This window comes from Aotus nancymaae, unplaced genomic scaffold (assembly GCF_030222135.1).
Source record: "Aotus nancymaae isolate 86718 unplaced genomic scaffold, 86718_ANA_hifiasm-v0.15.2.pri h1tg000010l, whole genome shotgun sequence".
NCBI classification, from domain to species: Eukaryota; Metazoa; Chordata; class Mammalia; order Primates; family Aotidae; genus Aotus; species Aotus nancymaae.
Genome location: NW_026988421.1, coordinates 53,000,201 through 53,014,315, shown reverse-complemented (window position 1 = coordinate 53,014,315; position 14,115 = coordinate 53,000,201). Strand labels below are relative to the sequence as shown.

The following is a 14,115-nucleotide window of genomic DNA, read 5'->3' as shown; positions in this document are numbered from 1 at the left end:
GCCCGTGTTTCTGGCCATGTTCTCCCTGGGGCCTCACTTTGTGTGCATGTTTGTACCTTGTATTTCCTCTGTGTTTTCCAATTCCTCACAGCCTCCAGGAGTCCTGCCACAGACCCCACCTCTAGTTAAAGAACAAAAACCAGAACTCCTCTCTCTTGCACTCCGGCATCTTTCTGTAAATGCTAAATATGTAAATATTACATTGACATAATGCCCAAAAGTTACGTTTTTATGGATAAACCTGAGAGAAGTAGGAGTTCTTTTATTTAGTATAGGTCTCTGACCCGTACATTTCCCTGCTGTGAGAGAACCGTTTAATTTCTTAAAGACTTCAAGTTTTACCTTTGTATCATTTGTGAAGGAGAGGAATCATAATTACAGCTTCTGACAATCAGTTTGTTTTGCAAACCTGTTTTGTGATTGACATTTTTACTATACTTAGTGAGAAATACAATTCAGTGGGATGTACACAGACATAAACTTTGAGGCATGTGAAATACATTCCCTATACTTGGAAATGTATTTGAAACCTTTTTTAAATAATTCATTTGATTCTTGTGGTGACAGTGAGAGAAGCCAGATTTATACCAACATATCTTAGACCTTGCCTTTGGTTTCCTCTGCTTTATACCAAAAGGTAATTAATAAGTTGCCACCTCAAACATTCTTTGGCATGGACAAGCTCTAGTTTGCAGAGGGAATTCTGTGGGATGAGGGGCTGTCAGTGGTAGGCAGTTGGCCAATCTGAATTTGCAGTGTTCCTGATGTGGTAAAACCAGAGTGTTAGTGGTCTCTTCATGATTTAAATGCAACTATTCTGCCCATTTTTTAGTCAATTAGAATAATAGCTCCAATTCTTCAAAAGCCTACTGTGTGCCAGTCAACACATTAGGTGCTTTGTCAAGATCAGTTAATCCTTTCAGAACTGTAGGAGGCAGAGATGATCTTGATGCTACCATTGAGTAAAGGGTTGAGTTCTTTTACTATCATAAATTTGCCCAGCACGTGAGTCTCGGAGGCAGACTCCAACCCACTCTGCCTGCCTCCTGGCTCTCACTCTTGCCACTGTGCCAAGCTACCTCAACCTACTGGGATCCTACGTTGGTGAGCTGGATTTCTATTTGCTCTTTCGGATTTGTGCAAAGACTTGGAACTAGAAGAGAATTCAAAAGGTCATCTGGTTGACCTCTTGTCTTCAGGAAGGGAGATTACCCATGTCTCCAAAAAAGTATTGATAGGAGCCCTTCTACTCCATGGAGATGAAGGGAACAGAGTAGCATGCACTTGTAACGCTCTGCACTTTGAAGTCTGTCGACCCTCTCTTCTCTGGAGTGAATAACTCCAGCTCTCTTGTGGCCTTTTTCTCACCACCTACTTTATATCCACTTTTGGATGAACTTTTGAAGCTCTTTTCTGGATCTTTTAAAATGTCAGGCACAAAACCATACATAGTAACCGTGACTATGATCAGCTGCTCTTTTTTGGCAAGGAAAGTGCCTCTTCTTAAAGGGATGCTGCTCAACTCAAGAGTTGTCTCCTGGAGCTCTTATAAGAGTGAAATGTCCACATTTAGGGACTTAGCACTGAAAATGTAGGCAAACAGTATGGGCTCTGCCTTTATCAGGAATCTGGCCACTCAGTCCCTGTATTAGTCAGTTCTCATACTGCTAATAACAACGTATCTGAGACTAGGTAATTTATAAAGAAAAAGAGATTTAATGGACTCACAGTTCCATGTGGCTGGGGAGGCCTCATAATCATGGCAGAAGGCAAAGGAGGAACAAAGTCACATCTTACATGGAGGCAGACAAGAGAGAGAGCATGTGCAGGGGAACTGCCCTTTATAAAACCATCAGATCTCATGATACTTATTCACTGTCATGAGAACAGAGTGAGAAAGACCTGCCCTCATGATTCAGTTACCTCCCACCAGATACCTCCCATAACACATGGGAATTACAGGAGCTACAATTTGAGATTTGGGTGGGGACACAGCCAACCTACATCAGTCCCTTTTATCTAGTCATACACATGTAAATAATTACAGATTCTGTTGTTTTTTGGCCCTAGAAAATTTCCTTCGTTTATCCATCTGCAGGTCAGAGAATTTTCAGACACTGAATAAAGCCTGTGGTGCTGACAGCGGTAACAACAACTACAGTTTCATCAGGATGCCCCATGGGCCAGGCCTGTGCTACATGCAGCATTTGTCCTGTCCTGCTTCATTCTTGTGGTGAGCCTGCAAAATAGGCTCATTTCACAGTTGGAAAAACAGGCACAAAAACGGGCCAAGTTCAGACAGCCAGGACACAATGGAGCTGGACTTTCCTCTTGAGTCTGTCTGACTCCAAAGCCCTTGTCTTCCCCATCCACCTTGCTGTTATAGCTGGTGATGATGATGGATGATAACATTACTTGAAATTTCCTCCTGATACAGTCTAAATCTTACATAGTCCCGTGTGGACCCTGAAGACCAGCACTCACCATATATCACCAGCTCTGATGTTCCAGTGCTCCTCTTAAATTCTTTAATCCACAGCAAATAACTTAATTCTTTGTAGGCATCCATAGGTAACTGAGCATGAGTCCTTTTGCTGTCAGTAAAAATGATACATCCAAGCAAACTTTCTGAGAGTGAATGGGAATCTTGGCACGTTTCCTTCAAATCATTTAACTAAAACATTCAGAACCACTGTAGTTGCTCTTATCCCCAGCAATTTCTGGGCATCTTTTTAGTCTGATTGGAATCCACTTATTATATAGTTTATTTGTACACACTGATTTTTCTCAAACATTGTTAGTTTCTATGAGAAGTACAGTGCATGTTTTAAATGATAACATTAATCAGAGCTACGGTTTCTGTGTGTCTGGTTTCATGTTGAAGGTACATGTAATCAGACATGAATGAACACACCACATTCTCAACGCACAGTTGAGGCCATTTAAAAAATTCAGGACCGTGGTGACTGGTGTTTGTATCTTTGCCTGCGATTGGCTGTGCTTGTGTTTTATGGCAAGGGAATAAGTAAGGATCAGTGAATATGTCGAGATAGAGCATTTCGAGTCAGCTCTTAATGTTCATAGCACATTCTAAAGGCTGGGCCAGAAATAGCATTGTAATGATGATGTTAGGATGGCAAACAGCCTGTTGCACAGTGAAACTTCAAGTGGGCCAGGAGGTGGACCAGGGCCAGGACTAGGGCATACCGAGGGAGTCACTCGCCTTGGGCATAAAATGTAAACAGTAATAATCTTAAAAAGACAGAATTACCATTGTTGTTTTTTTCTTTTTTCCTTCTACCTCAGACACAATGTGGCTCTGTTACTGATGATGACTTTATTTAAAATTTTGATATTTTGTCCACCATGGATTTTTGGCCTTAATTTAAATTTTTTTTTTTTTTAGGTGAAATCTTGCTCTGTCGCCAGGCTGGAGTGCAGTGGCAGGATCTCAACTCACTGCAACCTCCACCTTCTGGGTTCAAGCGATTCTCCTGCCTCAGCCTCCCGATTAGCTGGGATTACAGGCACCCACCACCATGCCTGGCTAATTTTTGTATTTTTAGTAGAGTCAGGGTTTCACCATATTGGCCAGGATGGTCTCAATCTCTTGACCTCGTGATCCACCCACCTCAGCCTCCCAAAGTGTTGGGATTACAGGCGTGAGTCACTGTGCCCAGCCAAATGAATTTTTTTTTTTTAAGTATTATTCATCTGGATTGCTGAGGTTTTTTGGTACCTTCTTACATTTTGCACTTGAAGCAAGTGCTTCGTTTTCTTCACTCAAGTCCTGGCCCTAATGGCAGACTTTATAAATGGATAGCAAAGTAGCTAAGGGAAGCAACTTAGTAATGCCTGCACTTTTTATGGAAAAGTAATCCAAACCACAGTTTCAAATATATGGTACCAAGAGGCCTTGGAAAATCATTACTGCTTGTGTCCTAAAGACATTCAGTTCAGTGTGCTGCTATAACAAAAAGAACTAAAAATTGCTCAGATTATAGAAAAAAGTAGAAAGGCATAAAGAAAAGCAGCAATTTGAACTAAGGGATAGAAATAGTTGTTCCCTAAGAGGTTAAGGTAAAACTGTTAGCTCTCTTATTTGAACAGAGCAGTCATTCTGATGTAAGAGTTCTGGAAGAGGTGAATCAGCCCATTTTAGCCAGTACCTAGATGACTCTGAGGCAGATGGTCCTCTGGCCCGACTTTGGTAAACGCTGTCCTGGAATTATCTGATGCTCGTTACCAAGCCTCAGCCAGAAGGGAAGAATCCTTGACAATTAGAGAGAGAGAGCTTTTGAGTAAAGGGCACCAAGCAAAAAAAGAGCACATACTGTGATTCCATTTCTGTAATGTCCTAGGAAATGCAACCTAATCTATAGTGACAGAAAGTAGATCACTGGTTTCCTAGATAAGAGGATGGAGGGGAGGGATGGATCACAAAGGAACATAAGGAAATTTTAGGGGAGATGGAAATATTTGTCATTTTGATCATGATGGTTCGGGGGAATACATATATCAAAATTAATCAAATCAAACAACAAATATGCAAATTTGGTATATTTCCATTATATCTCAATACAAATTATTTAAGAAGAGAAATAGGCCAGGTGCAGTGGCTCACGCCTGTAATCCAGCTACTCAGGAGGTTGAAGTGAGAGAATAACCTGAGCATGGGAGGTGGAAGCTGCAGTGAGCTAGGATTGTGCCACTGTACTCCAGTCTGGGCAACAGAGCAAAACCCTGTCTCAAAAAAGAGAAAAAAAGAAGAGAAATATGGACAAAGTAGTCTATGATACATGAAGAAAAGTTTGCATGTTAGGCTATGTATGTTTTAATTATTTATGGACCTTTGAGTTAGTTCCCACTGAAAACATAAATCACTATGTGAACTTAAAAAAATTTAACCAGATCCTTAGTAGCTGAATATAAGAAATGAGATATTTATATAATCCTGAAGCTAAGGATGGGCCACTGTCATATTGTCAAACAAAATCATGCTGCTTCCCTTTTCTCAGAGCTAGAACCTCCCACTCAGTGGCTCATAGTCTGACCCAGGGGCCCGTTTCTCAGTCTGTGGTTATGTTTATATCTTTGTCTAACAAGAAACGTTTTACCAGATACCCTGTGATAGCCAAATGGAGAACACCAAGTTCTGTAAAAGTTTTCTGTTTCTTCATCAAATAGTAACAATTTTGTCTTTTGTAGCTGGTTCATTCTGGAACTGGAGAACGTGATGGTAATCTCTGGGAGCATAAATGTGACCATTTTGTACCCAGTCACCCTGACTGGAAATTGGGTGGAGAGCTGAGTGATCAGGTGTGCCCTCTCATCGGGGTTGGTTAATAGACCATGGGCATGAGACTCCATTCTCGTTTGTTTCTCTGGATTGAATCCCAGCCTGCCTTCCCAACATTTTGTCTTGGTCCAGACATAACAAAGTATTTGTTAGTTCTGTGTCCTTCGTACCCTCCAGGCCCACAAACATGCATTATGTTAGGATTTAGGCCCCTACTCCACCTATTCTCAAGCTAGCTGATCACTATTCATATTCTAAGGTTTAAAACAAGAGTCACATACTCCTAGAATTCCTCTCTGCACTCTCCCCACCCCTCTGTCACCTTCAGAATCCAAGTGAGGTGTCTCCTTGTGTTCCCATAGGACACCTTTGCAAATCTCTATTGTAGCAATAACTGTATTGTGGGAAAATTGGCTCCTTAATTTTAGCCCATTCCCCTTATCCTATTATCCTAGTATATTTAGAACAGAGACTTTGTCTTTCTACTCTCTATCCCTAATACCTGGGCCTGGTACCTCATAGGAGCTTGATCAATGTTAGTTGAATGAGTCGACAAATCTCCCTCATATGTTCCAGGATCTTCTAAGGCATCGACAAGGAAATAGTCTTATAACAAATGCCAAATTATTTTACTAAGTTGAATTTTATATGTGCACTTTTATAATAAGAATAACAAGTGATGGCTTAACCTGCAGGCGATGGAGGTGGAAAATACTGGTGCTTAGCCTCTCCTTAGTGAATTAGCAAATGGAAAGATCAGCTGCAAAGCCAGGAGAAAAAGGAGACAGTTAACACTCAGCTACACCCTCACATCCTCCCTTGTTTTCCCCAAGTTTTGGGACTTGTAAAATTTTTTTGGTAATGTCTTTCGTGAATGAGTATTCTTAAACAGCGAATTACTTGTATGAATAATAATGCTTTTCCAATCATAGGTTGTTTCTCCTCTGGGTATCATTTTCAAGATCTTTACAGGAATAATTTTTAAGAATAATTATATAGAGAGATATTTTTTAATCCATTTGCCTAAAGATGAGAGCATTAAGTAGAACAATTAAAGGTGGATTATTGCTGTTATGTGATCATCCAAAACAAACAGATACACATTAGGCTACATGCATACAAATAATTCAAAAAATTAAATCTGTGATGGAAGTTTATGGATTCTGTACTAAAGAACTCAAGCATAGAATTGCAGTGAAGCCGAATCATCTGGTGCACAGAAAATACATGTACCATCCTCTGTGCCACCCTCAGCCTGCTGTCCCACACTGTCCTTCCCACTCTGAACTGGTACATCTTGTATTCTACCCAGAAGAAAAAAGCAGAAGAGCTAGGATTCCTATGCCTGACCCAGCCTTGTCCCCAGGATGAAATTGTCCTTGGAAAGTGGAGTGCCAAATGAGATAGCAACAGGGCTTGATTGATGCCTGGGGCTCACCCATGTGCCAGGGCTAGGAAGGATTTTGGCTGCTGCCCAAGCACCGGTCATGTGCCTGGTTCCTTTGTGGCTCAGCCCAGAAAAGCATTGATGGGCCCAAGAGAGGCCACAGGAGTGCGATTAATGAGGCCACTGCAATGGGCAAAGATAATACGGAATATATGCGTTGTTCAGTACATTAACGTCTTGTGTTCTGCGTTCCTTTCACTTTTTTTCTGTTACTGCTTAATAACAGGAAGCTTGACAATTCGGGTCAAATACAACTAAGTGTGTTGACTTTTCACAATGAAAGAAGAGAAAACATCAGTTTGTGATGTGTTTATACTGGAACTTTCTGATGAAGAAATATATTCCAGCCATACAGTTTTTCCTTTCAAAGTAGGTGGTAAAAAGAAAGAGACTATTAAATAATTCTGCCTGTCTTCAGTGGATAATTCTGTTACCTATCTTTCAGTTATTCCATATCAGTAAAGGACACAGCTGGTAATCCAAAAGGAAAAGATCTCTTGATGAAAGTGTTCTGCCATTCTGATTAAAGTCAACATATAAGATATATTCTTGGTGATTTTTGAACACATAATTACATTTTTCTGACAGTAATTGGCACTTAACAGTTTGTAGAACACTTTCACTGATATTTTCCTTTGTGAGTCTTAACAACAATTCTACCAGTAATTTCTAATATTAGTCACGATCAGACTTCCAGAATTATTCCACCACTTTATGCCCCCTGCCGAAAATGCCTCTGTCTCCAGCCTAGAGAGATTAAGTCAGAAGGAGGAAGTTCTGAATTGCAGACACAGAAAGCATGTTAGTGAATTCTTTTTTTAATGTATCATCTTGACTATCCTTTTAGTGATTTCTTTGTTTTGTGTGTTTTTTAAAAAGCAAGATGGTCTGTGTAATAGACCATCCTGTCTGTAGCCCTCCTGGCCTCTCCCTACTCCTACCTTAAGCCTTAATTCTGTTGTAACTTACCTGTAATTAATCTTGCAAGTAACCTGTCCATTTCTGTACATTTCCTTTGCTACTGGAGATAATCTAATTCCTGGAAGAAATTATTCATTCATTATTATTCTGATGTTATGAAATTATCCAATTACATGGGGTAAAGAGATTTTTTAGAGAAATTCAAATAATTAAAATATATAGTGATTAACCAGTTAACCTCTGCCATATGCCAGAGATATTACATGGCAGTCTTTCAGCAATAATAGTCTGAAGAACTGTAATGGCTCACATTCTATTTTCATTCTTTACTGAAGATCCAAATGATTCTCTGACTTATTTTAAGCCTAAATTCATCTCTTTTAGACTTTGAGTCTGCAGACACATTTGCATATGCAGGTTTTACTTTCTGATATCCATAAGGCCTTTTAATTTAATAAAAATTCTTTGAGGGCCTGTTCTCTTACACTGAGTTGTACACAATGAGAGAGAAACTAATAGGAACAGGACAAAATCCCTGAAAATGACCTCATACTATAGTGGAAATGACAGCTACAAAAACAATAATTCAGTGTTAACAATGCTGAAGTCAAGGTGCCAGTTCCCGGAACAGGGAAGCAAGAATAAATAGCTCAGGCAAAAAGTTTAGCACTATTCTGAACGCTTTTGGTTCACATTCCACATCTGGTCCTCAGGCTATACCTTCAGCATCTGTATACAGAATGCAGCCACTTCCACCTGTAGGGGACCCTTTTCAGGCTCGGCAGAGTCACCATCCTCTCTCGCTGAATTCTTACCTCTTAACCAGTCCTCTGCTTCTTCCTCCCTTTCGCTCCCTATCCCTGATACTCTCTGTCCTCTCCCCATTCCTACCTTGCCACCAGTTTAGTCAGTTCTCATTAGAGTAAGGGACTGACGCTGCTCAAACATAAATTATATCATGGTGTCCTGCTCAAAAACTCCAGCTTCCCCTCACGACTGTGCTCCAGCAGAATGGCATGGTCTCTTCCTCCAGGGAGGCACCTCAGGCAGGCTCCTACCTCGGGCCCTTGCACTAGCTGCTTCCTCTTCTGCTAGGTTCTTCACCCAGATACTGCCATATTGACTCCCTCCTTTCCTCCAGGGCTTCTGGAAATGTCACCTTCTCAGCGAGGCCCTCCCTAGCCACCTCAGTTTCAACAGCAATTTTTACTCCCCAATATCTCCATCCCCTTTCCCTGCTTTATTTTCTAATTAGCACTTAGCACTACCTGTTTTAAATATTTTTTCTTCTTTATTGTCGGTCTTCACTAGAATGTAAGCACAATGAGAACAAGTGCAACAAGGACAGCAGTTTGTGTCTTTTACTAATCGCTCTATCCCCAATGTCTAGAAGAGTGCCTGGTACACAGTAGCTTCTCAGTTACTCTTTCTGGAAGAAATGATTAGATGGTTGATGAATAATATTGGATAAGTGACTTGACCATTCCTGGCATCTTTACCGATTCAAAGAGAATTGCCGAGAAGCCTGGGTAGAGTCCCTTTGTCATCGTGGTCAAATGATCTTGCTGGTTTACACAGTTTGGTCTCAGAAGAGTCGGGGAAGTTAATCCCAGGGACCTCCCATGTAGCATTGCAGCTGATGCTAAAGGTTTCTTACGTGTACTACTTGCCCTCAGGAGAAAAAATGAAATATGTAGGAAGGAGGTTCCTCAGCAATTTCACTTCAGAGAATGCCAAAGAGGGATGTGAACTCCAGGTGGAGCTGGAAGGGAATTTATTACCACAATTTCACCTTCTTCTGTTTAGCGAGTCTTATTTATGTCAGCGCCTCCTGCATTTGTTGACCAGGAGTTAAGTGAGACTGTTTAAGCTGTTTCTTTTAATAAAGTATCTGTGCTTCATGCAAAATTCACATGTATTCAACTTCTGATGATTACGTGACGTGTAAGAATACACTAAGGGAATATGGTTTGCCAAGTATAGAAAATAAGATTTTGAGTGGAAAGTGGCCTTATTTCATTGGATGATAACTCGCAACAATGGCAGGGCCATTGCCCCCAGTGATATTTGTACTATGATGGTAGAACCAACCATTTCTAAGACTCAAGTATTAGGTTGGTGCAAACGTAATCGTGGTTTTTGCCATTACGTTTGCACCAACCTAATGTTATCTATCTTAGGATTTGGTGGCATTGCTGGGATGTTGATGCGACTTCCCTGCACTTAAGAGCATGCATTGCTTTGGCCCCACTTTCAGAGGGTGGTGGAAGACTGGTTTAAAATATTGCTTCCTACTAAACATGCAGATATGGGCTTGGAAAAAAATAGTTGCACATGCTAATCACTCCCAAATCTGGATATATTTCAGGATATTTTGACAGTTTTCCCCACATAACATCTGTACTTAAGAAGCCTCACGCTATTGGTAAAGTATTGACTTGATTTCTCTGCTCACATCCAGGGCGCTGCATGGTTCTGCCCTGCTCTCCCCAGATCCCCCGCCAGGCGCTCCCCTACAGGCCTCTCCATCCTCCATGAGTATGAGCTTACACAGCCATTCATCTCCTGGTGGTTATGTGCCCCATCACTGACGACTCCCTCTGCATCTCATACACACTGGGCTGCTCCCCTACTAAAATTTTCCAAAGCCACGTGTTACACATTCCTTTTCTCTGCCATGCTCCCAGCTGTTTTGTGCTGTTTTGATCTGTCTGTTTGCATAGCTCTGTCAGACTATATGCATGAAAGATATGTTGTCGACATGAATGGTCTTGAAAATGTTTCTGTAAAGAACCTACCTCAGTTACTAGCAGGGAGATAGAAGCTTGAAGCCCCAAAGAAGGAGGTCAGACATTCCTACTTGAATCTTTACCAGAGGGGGACTCATGCACAGTGACAAAAAAAAGAATCCCGTTAAAATGTGACCACGATGTCTGCCCATATACTGGATATGGGAGTCCTTCCTTAAAAAATAAGTAATAGTCAGTGATGACATATAAAGAGGTGGGATCCTAACACAGAACAAAATAATTTGTCCAAATGTATGTTAAAAGGAGTTACTTCAAACAGAACTCGGGTAAATATTAGCAGCCAGGCGTGGTGGCTCACATCTGTAATCCCAGCACTTTGGGAGGCTCAGGTGGGCAGATCACAAGGTCAAGAGTTTGAGACCAGCTTGGCCACCATGGTGAAACCCCGTCTCTACTAAAAATACAAAAAAATTGGCCAGGCATGGTCGGGCACCTATAATCCCAATTACTTGGGAGGCTGAGACAGGAGAATTGCTTGAACTCGGGAGGCGGAGGTTGCCGTGAGCCGAGATTGAGCCACTTCGCTCCAGCCTGGGCAACTGAGCTATATATATATATATATATATATATATATATATATATATATGCGCCAAGTTGGGACCCTAAAGAAAAAAAATCCCCAAAAAAGTGCATCTTACCCACATATCTTGGCCCTAGCTAGACTTTGAACAACAAAAAACTACACATTCTCAGAGACTGTCTTTATAATGTCTACAGTCAAATATAGCAGAGTTGGTGGGAAAAGATAGGAGAAGAAGCAACCAGATTCTATATTCTCATAATTATATACAATTATTAGCTCATTCTTGGTCACCAAGTGTTAGTGTAGCAAGAGACCCAACCGGACCCAGACACACTTGAGAAGGGCATTTGGCTGTCCCACTCACGGCTTTCTGGAGAACTCGATAGAGTCCACTGTCCTTCTCATTGCCCGTAAAATTGACCTGATCTGAAGCTTCTTTATTAAAAGATACTGTTGGAATTATTCTTTCACTTAACCAGGTAAGGAAACCCAAGGCCCACAGCTCCTCAGCTGGATGATAGTGGCAAAGTAGATGGGACTAGAAAAGGAAAGTCAGACTAAGAAGCCAGAGAGTACTGCTGCGACAGGAAAGAACGTAGAAGAAAATTCATTTAACAGTAAACGTTTGTTACTGATTATCTACCCTTTTCCGACCACTTCTATGAATTTGGTATTTCAGATTGGAAAAGAGGTTTGGCTTCTGGTTGCTTCTCCGATCTTTTCCCACCAACTCTGCTATATTTGACTGTAGACATTATAAAGACAGTCTCTGAGAACATGTGTGGTATTTTGCTGTTCAAAGTCTAGCTAGGGCCAAGATATGTGGGTAAGATGCACTTTTTTTGGATTTTTTTCTTTAATCCTCCAACAAAGATTGGTCCCAACTCTGCATGTACTCCTTATGTTATTCAGCTATCCTTGCCAATCTTTTACACGCTATCTTTGGCCAGTGTTCCCCTCGAAAGATAACTGAAAAAAATATATGCTTTTTATGTTTGTTTAATATATGAAGTAAAACTGATGGAACTGAGCTTGGCTTCATCAGCTCAGGCATTTTTGGATGACTTGGTCTCTCTGACTCACTCCCACTCCTCCATGAAACAAGATGCCCAATTGTTTCAACATTTCGATTTATTTCAGATTGCTTTTGACTTGACTAATCAAAACATTATTTCATGGACATTATTTGATGTGTTAGTACCCAGTGAAATTTTCGTATTGGTATTTTCTCCTTAGAAAGAAGAAGTCATTTTTTTCTGAAATATAAACATTCCACAGGCAAGCAGCTAAGACCATATACCTTTAAGTTCTTTGCAATTCTGGTTTTCTCTAATAAAGCTGTTTAGCCCAGTGAAAAATAAAATATTTAATAAAAATAAGTATAATAAACATTCCAAACCCCTTCCTACTCCTTCTTAGTATTCAGGTTCTGGAATTTACAATCTCATGTACCCTGTACTCTGCCTCTGCATTCTCGAATTCTTATGCTTTCTACCTCAAATAGCTGTGGGACTCCATTTAAATCCTATTCAATTCTTTTTACAGCTGAAACAGGACCCCTAAGGTTATATCTAGACTAACCCTACTGCCTGATATGTGAGAATGTCCTCATCACACTCACCACTCCCAATTATTTTTAAACTGACTCTTCAAAGTTAAAAAATGTAACAGAGCCATAGAAATAGAAATGCTAGAACTTGCCTTTTTCTTTTTATCTTTCAGAGGAATGGTATTTTTTAAACACGAGCTTATGTCAGACATTGAACAGTCTCCACATGGGAATGAATGTTTTGATTAAAAGTTACTTAATATCTCTAGTTCCTTGGAATTCTGCCTAAAGCTGGAGATATTCTTAGCTGCAGGTCTTGTGCCTTCTTTGACTAGTTTAAAAAAAAAAAAAAAAGCTCAAAATCTAAAGGGAATAATTGGCATTCTGAAAATAGTTACTTGATTGTATATGTGTTTATATCACGGAGGATACTGATGTGTTGAGAATTAGGAATTAGAAAAGAATGTTAGTAAGGAATGCATCAAAGCAGCATCTTTCTATAGCTCTATTACTGTGTCCATTGATTTCTAATGCTCAGCCTTTTGGTTAAAATTGGTTTTAGGGAGATACATTGGTATGGCAGATCTTAAGAGTAGAATTCTGTATAATCTTTATATAAAGTTTTCTTAATGTGTTTGTATTTAGATCAACAAAGGTTAACTAAAAGACATTTAAGCAATGTGGTACTTAAAATATGATTTTGGGCAAGGCACGGTGGCTCACTCCTGTAATCCCAGCACTTTGGGAGGCCGATGCAGGTGGATTACCTGAGATCAGGAGTTCGAGACCAGCCTGACCAACACAGAGAAACACCATCTCTACTAAAAATACAAAATTAACCGGGCAAGGTGGCACATGCCTGTAATCCCAACTACTCGGGACGCTGAGGCAGGAGAATCGCTTGAACCTGGGAGGCAGAGGTTGTGATGAGCGGAGATCGTACATGCCATTGCACTACAGCCTGGGCAACAAGAGCAAAACTCCGTCTCAAAAAAAAAAAAAAAAGATCTTATTTTTTAACTGCTTTTAGTGTGAAATAATGAGCACAACACCTAGATGTGAATATGAAAGGAAAAAGAAGACTTTTATTCTGATACACAAATAGAATTTTGACTCAATAATTTGTTATTTTATCTTCAGAGGTAGTACTGCTCTCAACACAACCTCTTTTCTCTAACTATCATCATTTTGAGGCGAAATATTTACAGAACACTGAATTATTTTTCCAGCTTCCCCATGGCATTTCATGCATTTAGATATTGATGTGACATAGTTAGAAGCTGAGCCCTGAGGACCTGTATTATGTGATGGCATTGTGCTGCTATCACCACAAGATTCCCTTTTTTCCAACCCCCAAGGTCCTGTCTGTACTTGTTTACAGGTCATCTGGATAGCAACTAGTATGTGTTCAATAGCATGAGTGTTATCATGGTAACCTTGACAACCAAGCTAGCTCTGATTTCAAAACCTCACATGCTGTATCATAAAATTCGAGAACAGAATTGACATTTAGCTACATGTCTGTCATATAAATTAAGCTCCGAGAATGATTTCCCTTAGAGCCAT

General features: G+C 40.3%; 1 protein-coding gene across 7 annotated transcripts in view; it reads left to right on the top strand.

The window, feature by feature from the left end:
- Positions 1 to 14,115, top strand: part of RHOBTB1 (Rho related BTB domain containing 1) — a 127,443-nt gene that overhangs the window by 88,078 nt on the left and 25,250 nt on the right. For 3 of the 7 annotated variants that reach the window (XM_064374159.1, XM_064374162.1, XM_064374160.1), the window contains one exon: positions 10,036 to 10,092. The exons of the other annotated variants lie outside the window; for them this stretch is intronic. The gene's annotated coding sequence lies outside the window, so the exon portion shown is untranslated. The remainder of the gene's footprint in view (positions 1 to 10,035; positions 10,093 to 14,115) is intronic. 7 annotated transcript variants of the gene reach the window in all.